The sequence below is a fragment of the Coregonus clupeaformis genome, chromosome 17 (genome assembly GCF_020615455.1).
Source record: "Coregonus clupeaformis isolate EN_2021a chromosome 17, ASM2061545v1, whole genome shotgun sequence".
Lineage (NCBI taxonomy): Eukaryota > Metazoa > Chordata > Actinopteri > Salmoniformes > Salmonidae > Coregonus > Coregonus clupeaformis.
This window is the reverse complement of record NC_059208.1, coordinates 53,014,125-53,027,057: the sequence shown is the minus strand read 5'-3', so window position 1 is coordinate 53,027,057 and position 12,933 is coordinate 53,014,125. Positions and strand designations below refer to the sequence as shown.

Here is a 12,933-nt window from a genome sequence, read left to right as displayed (position 1 = left end):
GTTCTATTCTCTCTGCAGTGCTGCCAAGTAGACATGAAGTCCAGAGAACAGGGCTTGGCCTAACAGACTGGAACCTCAACTACAGCCTCTGTGGCTGAGCAGACCCCACAGGAAGTCAGGGTCTCTGGGAGAGGAAGTGGAGCCCCGCTGGAGCCAGGGGCGTGCATGAGGGATGTGCACAAGGGGGCGTTCACAAGGTATGTGCACGATATTTAGATTATACAAACTCTAGTGCATGATCTCGCAAAGGATATGCTATTCTCAAGAGGTATTCTCTTGAATCATTGTGAAGCATTATGCTCTCCCAGTTCCTGCAACCTTCATGAGAATACATCTATAGGGAATATAGGAGATGGATCATAAAGCACTACAGAAACTCCGTTTTGTGTATCTGGGCAGGAAGAGAGTGTCAAAGTGCTGAATCACCTGCGGCCACCTCCAAACTTCTCTAAGTGACGGAACAACCTTCAATAGAGTGGAGAGGGGGAGGTAGAGGAGAGGAGAGGAGAGGAGAGGAGAGGAGAGGAGAGGAGAGGAGAGGAGAGGAGAGGAGAGGAGAGGAGAGGAGAGGAGAGGAGAGGAGGAGAGGAGAGGGAGAGGAGAGGAGAGGAGAGGAGAGGAGAGGGAGAGGAGAAGAGAGGAGAGGAGAGGGAGAGGAGAGGAGAGGAGAGGGAGAGGAGGGAGAGGAGAGGAGAGGAGAGGAGAGGAGAGAGGGGAGGGGAGAGGAGAGGAGAGGAGAGGAGAGGAGAGGAGAGGAGAGGAGAGGAGAGGAGAGGAGAGGAGAGGGAGAGGAGAGAGAGGAGGAGAGGAGAGGAGAGGGAGAGGAGAGGAGAGGAGAGGAGAGGGAGAGGAGAGGAGAGGAGAGGAGAGGAGAGGAGAGGAGAGGAGAGGAGAGGAGAGGAGAGGAGAGGAGGATATGTCAGACCCCCACTGCTTCCCAAACTACCTGCAGTATAGCTGAGATGCACACACACACGCGCGCGCACAGTGGTGGTGGAGGACACACGTGGTTCATTCATCACACAGGGAGAGGTCTGATCTAATTCATCATGTTTTATTTCTCTGTGCAGAAACTAAATCTCCTGAGCTCAGCTAGCAGGGGGAGAGGAGAGGAAGGGAGAACAGCTTAACAACAAAGTGATCAGAGCAGAGGGGAGAGGAGAGGAAGGGAGAACAGCTTAACAACAGAGTGATCAGAGCAGAGGGGAGAAGAGAGGAAGAGAGAACAGCTTAACAACAGAGTGATCAGAGCAGAGGGGAGAGGAGAGGAAGGGAGAACAGCTTAACAACAAAGTGATCAGAGCAGAGGGGAGAGGAGAGGAAGAGAGAACAGCTTAACAACAGAGCGATCAGAGCAGAGGGGAGAAGAGAGGAAGAGAGAACAGCTTAACAACAGAGTGATCAGAGCAGGGGGGAGAGGAGATGAAGGGAGAACAGCTTAACAACAGAGCTTTTATATGAATGAGTTTAGATCAATCAGTACAAATTATTGAGTTTTTTGTCATTCCCAATGCAGTCATTTAAAATGATTAATGCACTAAATGAAAGGTGAATGGAATGATCCTCATGTATGAAAAGGGAATACATTAAGCTGTAATCCACTATCTCTCCAGAGGAGTAGCTGTGTGAACCTCCAGTGTTGTTTGCAGTGAGTGGTTGGTAGTGTAGGGGATCGTGATGGGACTTCTGACTTGGCGCTTCCCATGGCAACGTATTGTGTACGGTTGGAAAGGTGTGAGGTGCACCAGTGGAGGACCGTACCGACGAAACCCACGTGTTCCTTCAACCTACCCAGGAGGATGTCGTGGTCAACCGTGTCAAGGCGGCACTGAGGTCAAAGAGGATGAGGACGTTCGAGAGTCCCACTGTCAGCTGACGTGAGAAGGTCGTTTTTTTTACTTTTCTGAGGGCTGTTTCTGTGCAGCCGTTGGGCCTGAAACTGGGTTGAAAGGATTTCATAGAAGCCATTGGAGGTCAAGTGTGACTGAAGTTGTTTGGCCACAATTTTCACAACAGCAGGTATCAGACGGAACAGGAGAGAGGAGTTTCCCTGCAGCCCAAGAGTGCACCGTGCGACACACACACACACACACACACACACACACACACACACACACAAAACACACACACACACACACACACACACACACATACACACACACACACACACACACACACACACATACAAACACACACACACACACATGAACACCAGGGTTTCTGTTTTGGCGCCGGACAACATGACCAGCAAATTTGTTATTGACCAGACATTTTAGAAATGTACCAGACATCCATATGAATTGGGTGCATAACACATTAGAGCGTCCACCACCCTCGGTGCTCAAAATCACATTTAGATTATTGTAATTCATCTTAACAGAATCGAAATTAGCCCGTAAAGTTTTCATAAAATAAAGTAGAACGATGTTCATATACCAACATGACAGGTTTTGTTGAAAAGCAAAACATTGCCATTGGGTCTTCATCCCTGCTATAAATCATAAATGAATATCATAAAAAATATATTTAAAAAAATGTGCCTAGAAGAACAAGACAAAATGTACACATGATGTGTATGATGTAATTTGCAAAGGACCTGTCCTATACTCTATTTGTATGAACATTTTAATTAATAAATCAAATACAATCTAGGGCTCTATTTAAATTTGGCTGTGCATTAACTAATAAATAACATGTCTGTCTCGGAACACCAGGACCGGCCTGTCATGGCTAGAAGGGATCCAGCATTTGTCAAAGTAATGTCAGATTTGACTTTTCGTAGCAGGTTAGGAGAATTTACGCAGCAGGTTAGGAGAATTAACGTAGCAGGTTATGGGAATTCGGTTAAGGTTAGGAAAAGGGTTAGGGTTAGCTAAAATATGCAAAAAATAAATCAACTTTTGGCTTTAATTTTATGAAGAAATTACAAAACTGATGTTGGACAATCAAATTCGATATGTAAATAAACTAAATTAGTTAGGGCTGGTTCATTGAGAGAAAATAGTTTTACAATGCTCCTGTGAAACGAGGCCCGTGCCATGCATTTATGAAAGCACTTGTTTCCAAAGCTCAAATTATATCTCACTCTTTTTACAGTTCTACTGGATGATGTTAATAAATATTATGTTTATTGTAATTTTAACTATTGTGGGGTCGTGACTCTTGTCATATACGTGGCTTATTGATAACAACTCTGTTTCCTACTATAGACAGTTGGCTGCCTGGTGACTGATAACAACATTTACATTTACATTTTAGTCATTTAGCAGACGCTCTTATCCAGAGCGACTTACAGTTAGTGAGTGCATACATTATTTTTTATTTTTCATACTGGCCCCCGTGGGAATCGAACCCACAACCCTGGCGTTGCGAACGCCATGCTCTGCCAACTGAGCTACATCCCTGCCGGCCATTCCCTTCCCTACCCTGGACGACGCTGGACCAATTGTGTGCCGCCCCATGGGTCTCCCGGTCGCGGCCGGCTACGACAGAGCCTGGATTCGAACCAGGATCTCTAGTGGCACAGCTAGCACTGCGATGCAGTGCCTTAGACCACTGCACAACTCTGTTTCCTTCTATAGACAGTTGGCTGTCTAGTGATTGCAACATTGTAACTCTCCGATGTGAATAGGTGGCAACAATGTTTTTATTTTCCAAGTGCTTCTGAATAAGCTCAACTGAAATGCACCAATTGCGCAGATACACATCATTACTCTACTCTAGTCTATCAATCCATTCCAAATCTTTATACTATACATGACACAGGCGTGTTGATCTAGCCTAGAGTGGCAGCAGAACTGTTAACGCCTTGATCACACCGACAGTGCGTTGCGCAAAATAGTACGCGGCATCATCTGGATATGCGTGCAACAAAAGTTCAACATTCACCTTCTGCTACCATTTCTGCCAAGCCATTTCTACCCATACAGTTTGACGCATACGTTCGATAAATCCAACGTATGCACCACACAGAACGCACTGCAACTGCCTCTGCAACGCAATGCTGCAAGGCTAACACAGCGTTCCATTGGAAATGAATGTACTTCTGGTGTACCAAAACGCAACGACACTGTCGGTATGATCGAGGCGTAAGAATTTACTCGCGTTTGGGCGGACCTTGGCCGCTGCTGTTGGGAAGCCAAAACTGTCCCACTCCTTGGAGCAGCTTGGATGCAAATCGGCCTCGCTACTTTGTCCTCAAGAAGGAGCGATCTGGAGGCCGTCTTTACTCTGTTTTGGAGAAAGAATCCCCTCTCGGCGGGCTCACTGGAAACGGGGATAATCAACACAATCTTCGACAGTTTTGCCCATTCGGGGTCCACTCAGCTGAAGTCCCTTATGAGGACTTTATGAGGACCTGGCGTCTTAGTGTTAGGGGTGTTTCTATATTGACTCACTAATGTCCAGCTTGATGATTTATTACCCTATGATGTGTAGTTGCCTTTGAAGTTGGAGCACATCCACTGGTATTTACATCAATTAATAAAAAGCATTATTTTGCAATGGATTTTATTTATTTTTCCAGGACAATTTGGCCTGCAACAATTTTATTCAACGGCTTAAAAAAAAAAAAAGATCGTCCACCGGTTAACGGAAACCTTGACACGAGCGCGCACACACACACACACACACACACACACAGTCTTGTACAACTAACCTTGTGGGGACACAATTCAGTCCCATTCAAAATCCTATTTTCACCTAACCCTAAACCTAACCCTAACCCTAACCCGTACCCTAACCCTAACCTTAACCTTAACCTTAACCCTAACCTTAACCTGAAAACTTAACCTTAAACCTAACCCTAGCTCCTAACCCTAAACCTAATTCTAACCCTAACACTAATTCTAACCTTAACCCTTAACCCCCCCTAGAAATAGCATTTGACCTTGTGGGGACTAACAAAACGTGGTCCCCACAAGTATAGTTAAACACGTCCATACACACATACACACACACACACACAAACAAACACACACACAAAGTAGAAGAGACGGGAGGAGAGTGGAGGAGGAGAGAGAGGAAGAGAGAGAGTAAGAGAGAGAGGAGGAGAGAGAGGAGGAGAGAGAGGAGGAGGAGGAGGAGGAGGAGGAGGAGGAGGAGGAGAGAGAGAGAGAGGAGAGAGAGGTGGAGAGAGAGGAGGAGAGAGAGGAAAAGAGAGAGGAGGAGAGTGGAGGAGGAGGGTGGAAGAGGAGGAGAGATAGGAAGAGAGAGAGAGGAGGAGAGAGAGGAGAGAGCGGAAGAGACAGAGGAGGAGAGTAGAGGAGGAGAGAAGAGGAGGAGAGCGACGGGAGGAGAGTGTAGGAAGAGAGAGAGGAGAGGAGAGGAAGAGGAGAGAGAGGAGGAGATTAGAGGAGGAGAGAGACGGGAGGAGAAAGATGAGACGGTGGAAATTAAGTTATTCAACATGCATGAATAGAGCAGTTCCCATCAGAAGGCCTTTCATAAAGCCACGTTAAAAGTCTATTCAAATCATTAACTCCATGTAGAAGGTTGGGTTAATTTAATGGCTGTATCAAAGGGGTGACCAATCACTTTAGGACCTCTACAAATCCCTCTTCACTGCAGTGCACTGCAGCAGCAGCTCTCTTTAACAGCTATCCGCACTTTAATAACACACACACACACACACACACACACACACACACACACACACACACACACACACACACACACACACACACACATACACACACACACACACACACACACACACACACACACAAACACACACACACACACACACACACACACACACACACACACACACACACACACACACACACACACACACACACACACACACACACACACACACACACACACACACACACACACACACACACAGAGAGAGAGAGAGAGCACCTCAGTGGATCCATTTGAATCATTATGCAAATGAAGCAGAAGACGAACTGGTTATTAATGAGGAAGTCATGTTGCGTTGCGGTAATCTGACGTTCATTAAGATGATTGCTGACTACGCTCACTTTTATAACACACACACACACACACACACACACACACAGGCCATTACTGTAGGACAGAGGAGCATGGTAAATAAAATATCTCCCCCCCACACACACACACACACAAACACAAACACTAACACACACACTATGCTACTCGCAGAATGACAAAGCTAAGAAATCTAACCATTAAAAACATCTCTAGCTGGATCCTCTGAATGTTCTTGATCTATCAGTTGCTTCAGCATGACACTGATGATGTTAAGAGACATGTGCCCTTCACGATTAAATTGATAATATAACATGTTTTGGATAATTCAATGTTGAATATCTGTGGTTTGGGCTGCCTGTCTACGGCGTGAAGAACTGCCAGTATTATATGAGAGTAGAGGAAGATGCATAGTGTAAAAGGGCTTAATTTGCTTTAAACAACACAAAAACTGTAGTTGCCTCTCCCTTTCTGTCCATCTCTCTCTCCCTTTCCCTCTCTCTGTCTCACTCACTCTCTCACTCACTCAATCACTCACTCTCTCCCACTCTTTCTAATTCTTCTTTTCTCTCTTTCTCTCTTTCTCTCTTTCATTCTCTCTCTTTCTTACAAAACACTTCTTACGCAAAAACTTAAAAAATAAAAAGTTCATAAGAAAGTTCAATTCCTCAACAATATCTTAAGATGTAATGATTTTCTCACGAACTTCTCAAATATCTTCTTACAAATCTTCTTAAGATGTTTGTTGCTAGGCAACTGTTTTAGCTAGCTAGCTATCTAGCTAGCAATGGCAATCATGTTAGCATATTTCCCACTGAGATTACTGTTCTAAAACATGTTCTTGGGTTTAAAATAATCCATATTGAAACTTTCAGATGACATTTGTCAGTGAATTAAACATGTCCAGTTGGTTTCATGAGCTTTTTTCTCTCTCTGCCCTGAGTTTAAGACAAGGGTTTAGGTAGTGGCGGCAGGTGGCTCAGTGGTTAAGAGCGTTGTGCCAGTAAGCGTAAGGTTGCTGGTTCTAATCCTCGAGCCGACTAGGTGAAAAATCTGTCGATGTGCCCTTGAGCAAGGCATTTAACCTTAGTTGCTCTGGATAAGAGTGTCTGCTAAATGACTTATTATCTTGGAATTAAGAACATTTCCACTGACTTTATTTTCAAGAATCTAATTTCATCTTCACTTTTTGCTTAAGGAGAAACATAAGAAATAGCGCAAGAAAATGTCCAATAACCTTTTTGAGGAATTACATTTGACATTTTAGTCATTTAGCAGACGCTCTTATCCAGAGCGACTTACAGTTAGTGAGTGCATAATTTTTATTTTTTTTCAGGAGTAACTTTCTTTATAAGTCTGTAGTTGGCAGTAAATAATATATTTCTTCTTAAGAAGGTTTTGTGAATCTGGGCCCAGGTCAGGTGACTCTCTCATTCTCTATGATTGATTCAATGCTCCGCGACTGATAGACTGATGTGAGTTTTAATCTATATAATAACCACATATAGTTTTAATCTATGGAATAACCTCATGTATTTATTTTTAAACAATTTAGTATTCAAGGTGTTTACATAGCTCAGTCCCTCAACACCCTCAGAGCTAAAGGCTAATTCCCTAAAACACTTAAAACACCCAGACACATCTCAATCTCTTTCCCTGCCCTTGAGAAAGCACAGCCCTGTAGCCTACCGCAGGTTGGTTTGTTCTGCTGAGAGCACAGCCCTGTAGCCTACCGCAGGTTGGTTTGTTCTGCTGAGAGCACAGCCCTGTAACCTACCGCAGGTTGGTTTGTTCTGCTGAGAGCACAGCCCTGTAGCCTACCGCAGGTTGGTTTGTTCTGCTGAGAGCACAGCCCTGTAGCCTACCGCAGGTTGGTTTGTTCTGCTGAGAGCACAGCCCTGTAACCTACCGCAGGTTGGTTTGTTCTGCTGAGAGCACAGCCCTGTAGCCTACCGCAGGTTGGTTTGTTCTGCTGAGAGCACAGCCCTGTAGCCTACCGCAGGTTGGTTTGTTCTGCTGAGAGCACAGCCCTGTAGCCTACCGCAGGTTGGTTTGTTCTGCTGAGAGCACAGCCCTGTAGCCTACCGCAGGTTGGTTTGTTCTGCTGAGAGCACAGCCCTGTAGCCTACCGCAGGTTGGTTTGTTCTGCTGAGAGAGAGCGGGGGGGGGGGTGGGGTGTGAGGTGATAACGAAGTCATTTGTTTACGAACGCGTGTGTGAAAGTAATATGTGTCTCTGGGCAAAAGTAGTGCACTGTGTAGGAAGTAGAGTGGTATTTGGGACACACCCTCAGAGTCTGCAGCGGCTTTTATACTGCAGTCTGTTCAAACAGTAGAGTTACAGAAAAACACCCCAGTCACCTCGTCAACATAGAGCTGTGAATGTGATTCCCATACCGCTGAACACGATCACATTACACAACTATTAGCAATACTATTCCTGTAGCTTTATTCTGCCAGCCAGCTCTCCTCTGACACCCTGTACACGTCCACAGCTGCAGCTACAGTTCACAGAACCAAACACTTTGCTTGCATCCCAATTGGCGCCCTATTCCCTACACAGTGCACTACTTTTGACCAGGTGACACAGGGCTCTGATCAAAAGTAGGGCACTATGTCGGGAATAGGGTGCCATTTGGGATGCATTCTTTGGGTTAACAGCTTTGATTGTTGACAGACAGCAGACTCCAGAAAGCTAGCATACATTCCACATTACCACAGCATAGCACATTACCACAGCATAGCTCATTACCACAGCATAGCTCATTACCACAGCATAGCTCATTACCACAGCATAGCACATTACCACAGCATAGCTCATTACCACAGCATAGCACATTACCACAGCATAGCTCATTACCACAGCATAGCACATTACCACAGCATAGCTCATTACCACAGCATAGCACATTACCACAGCATAGCTCATTACCACAGCATAGCACATTACCACAGCATAGCTCATTACCACAGCATAGCACATTACCACAGCATAGCTCATTAACACAGCATAGCTCATTAACACAGCATAGCTCATTACCACAGCATAGCTCATTACCACAGCATAGCTCATTACCACAGCATAGCACATTACCACAGCATAGCACATTACCACAGCATAGCACATTACCACAGCATAGCTCATTACCACAGCATAGCTCATTAACACAGCATAGCTCATTACCACAGCATAGCACATTACCACAGCATAGCTCATTAACACAGCATAGCTCATTAACACAGCACAGCTCATTACCACAGCATAGCTCATTACCACAGCATAGCTCATTACCACAGCATAGCACATTACCACAGCATAGCTCATTAACACAGCATAGCTCATTACCACAGCATAGCAAATTACCACAGCATAGCACATTACCACAGCATAGCTCATTAACACAGCATAGCACATTACCACAGCATAGCACATTACCACAGCATAGCACATTACCACAGCATAGCTCATTACCACGTATAGCACATTACCACAGCATAGCTCATTACCACAGCATAGCACATTACCACAGCATAGCTCATTACCACAGCATAGCTCATTACCACAGCATAGCACATTACCACAGCATAGCTCATTACCACGCATAGCACATTACCACAGCATAGCTCATTACCACACCATAGCTCATTACCACAGCATAGCTCATTACCACAGCATAGCTCATTACCACAGCATAGCTCATTAACACAGCATAGCACATTACCACAGCATAGCTCATTAACACAGCATAGCTCATTACCACAGCATAGCTCATTACCACAGCATAGCTCATTACCACAGCATAGCACATTACCACAGCATAGCTCATTACCACAGCATAGCTCATTAACACAGCATAGCTCATTACCACAGCATAGCTCATTACCACAGCATAGCTCATTAACACAGCATAGCTCATTACCACAGCATAGCTCATTACCACAGCATAGCTCATTAACGCAGCATAGCTCATTACCACAGCATAGCTCATTAACACAGCATAGCACATTACCAAAGCATAGCTCATTGACACGGCATAGCACATTACCACGGCATAGCACATTACCACAGCATAGCTCATTACCACAGCATAGCTCATTACCACAGCATAGCTCATTACCACAGCATAGCTCATTACCACAGCATAGCTCATTACCACAGCATAGCTCATTAACACAGCATAGCTCATTACCATAGCATAGCACATTACCACAGCATAGCTCATTAACACAGCATAGCACATTACCAAAGCATAGCTCATTACAACAGCATAGCTCATTACCACAGCATAGCTCATTAACACAGCATAGCTCATTACCACAGCATAGCTCATTAACACAGCATAGCTCATTACCATAGCATAGCACATTACCACAGCATAGCTCATTAACACAGCATAGCACATTACCAAAGCATAGCTCATTAACACAGCACAGCTCATTAACACAGCATAGCTCATCAACACAGCATAGCTCATTAACACAGCATAGCACATTACCACAGCATAGCTCATTAACACAGCATAGCACATTACCAAAGCATAGCTCATTAACACAGCATAGCTCATCAACACAGCATAGCACATTACCACAGCATAGCTCATTAACACAGCATAGCACATTACCAAAGCATAGCTCATTAACACAGCATAGCTCATCAACACAGCATAGCTCATCAACACAGCATAGCTCATTAACACAGCATAGCTCATCAACACAGCATAGCTCATTAACACAGCATAGCACATTACCACAGCATAGCTCATTAACACAGCATAGCTCATTACCACAGCATAGCTCATTACCACAGCATAGCTCATTACCACAGCATAGCACATTACCACAGCATAGCTCATTAACACAGCATAGCTCATTACCACAGCATAGCACATTACCACAGCATAGCACATTACCACAGCATAGCTCATTAACACAGCATAGCACATTACCACAGCATAGCACATTACCACAGCATAGCACATTACCACAGCATAGCTCATTACCACGTATAGCACATTACCACAGCATAGCTCATTACCACAGCATAGCACATTACCACAGCATAGCTCATTACCACAGCATAGGTCATTACCACAGCATAGCACATTACCACAGCATAGCTCATTACCACGCATAGCACATTACCACAGCATAGCTCATTACCACACCATAGCTCATTACCACAGCATAGCTCATTACCACAGCATAGCTCATTACCACAGCATAGCTCATTAACACAGCATAGCACATTACCACAGCATAGCTCATTAACACAGCATAGCTCATTACCACAGCATAGCTCATTACCACAGCATAGCTCATTACCACAGCATAGCACATTACCACAGCATAGCTCATTACCACAGCATAGCTCATTAACACAGCATAGCTCATTACCACAGCATAGCTCATTACCACAGCATAGCTCATTAACACAGCATAGCTCATTACCACAGCATAGCTCATTACCACAGCATAGCTCATTAACGCAGCATAGCTCATTACCACAGCATAGCTCATTAACACAGCATAGCACATTACCAAAGCATAGCTCATTGACACGGCATAGCACATTACCACGGCATAGCACATTACCACAGCATAGCTCATTACCACAGCATAGCTCATTACCACAGCATAGCTCATTACCACAGCATAGCTCATTACCACAGCATAGCTCATTACCACAGCATAGCTCATTAACACAGCATAGCTCATTACCATAGCATAGCACATTACCACAGCATAGCTCATTAACACAGCATAGCACATTACCAAAGCATAGCTCATTACCACAGCATAGCTCATTACCACAGCATAGCTCATTAACACAGCATAGCTCATTACCACAGCATAGCTCATTAACACAGCATAGCTCATTACCATAGCATAGCACATTACCACAGCATAGCTCATTAACACAGCATAGCACATTACCAAAGCATAGCTCATTAACACAGCACAGCTCATTACAGTTTTTCTCAATTGCTAAAACACTAAACCCTATTGTCTGAACCAAATGCTCAGTTGCCTGAACCCACTGATTGAATCAATCACTCTTTTGGCAAAACCATAAGCACTTTTCACCTGTTTAGACACAACTTGCCAACACATTTTCATTGTGATGCACCCGTGCTGCATAATGGTGAGCACATGTGACAAAAGTTAAACACAATTAGAGCACAGGTATCACCACTTGAACACAACAACTCAAAATTGATCACACTTGTGGCTAATGATGTGAGGGAACATATACAGTAAGCCAGTTCAGAGAGCACTGGTTTGTGAGGCCCTACAATGGATAGAAATCTGAGAGGAAGAGTTCGTGTGAGAGGAGGTCGAGGTGGTCGAGGTGGTCAGCGAAGACAAAGAACAGTAATATCTGATGAAATCAGAGCTACTGTGATTGACCATGTTCTTGTCCATGGTATGAGCATGAGGGAGGCTGGACAAAGGGTACAACCAAACATCAGTAGATTCACTGTGTCCACCATAATCCGAAGATTTAGAGAAGAGAACAGGTAATTACCTTTTTTTGACATTATAGTACAGTATGTAAATGTTGACAGCAATTACTGTATGACATACTATATACTGTACCACAGTATACTGTAAGTGAATATATGTTTCAGTACATCACTGTACCAATGTACTGTAGTATTGTAATGGAGGGTTGGTCTAACTGTTTGTAGGCCTAGTATTCCATGTATGTTTTTGTAACTCCATGTTCTCTTTTTGTAGAATTGAAAGACTGCCACATGGGGGTGGGAGGACAGGTATGTTCTCCCCACACCAAGAGACCCTAATTGTTGATATGGTCCGTAAGAAAAATGCCATTAAACTGAGCGAAATTCAGCAGAAGATCATTGAGGACCATTACATTTTGAGGGTATCAACAGTGTCAGCCTCTCTACTGTTGATCGTGTCCTCAAGCGCAACAGACTGCGCATGAAACAGCTATACAGAGTGCCCTTTGATCGCA

General features: G+C 44.3%; 1 non-coding gene across 1 annotated transcript; it reads right to left on the bottom strand.

Annotated features, from left to right (window-relative positions):
- Positions 1-3,331: 3,331 nt before the first annotated feature.
- On the bottom strand, positions 3,332-3,411 carry trnaa-cgc. Its single transcript has one exon. It is a non-coding gene; the product is annotated as a tRNA-Ala (tRNA).
- Between the last annotated feature and the right edge of the window lie 9,522 nt (positions 3,412-12,933).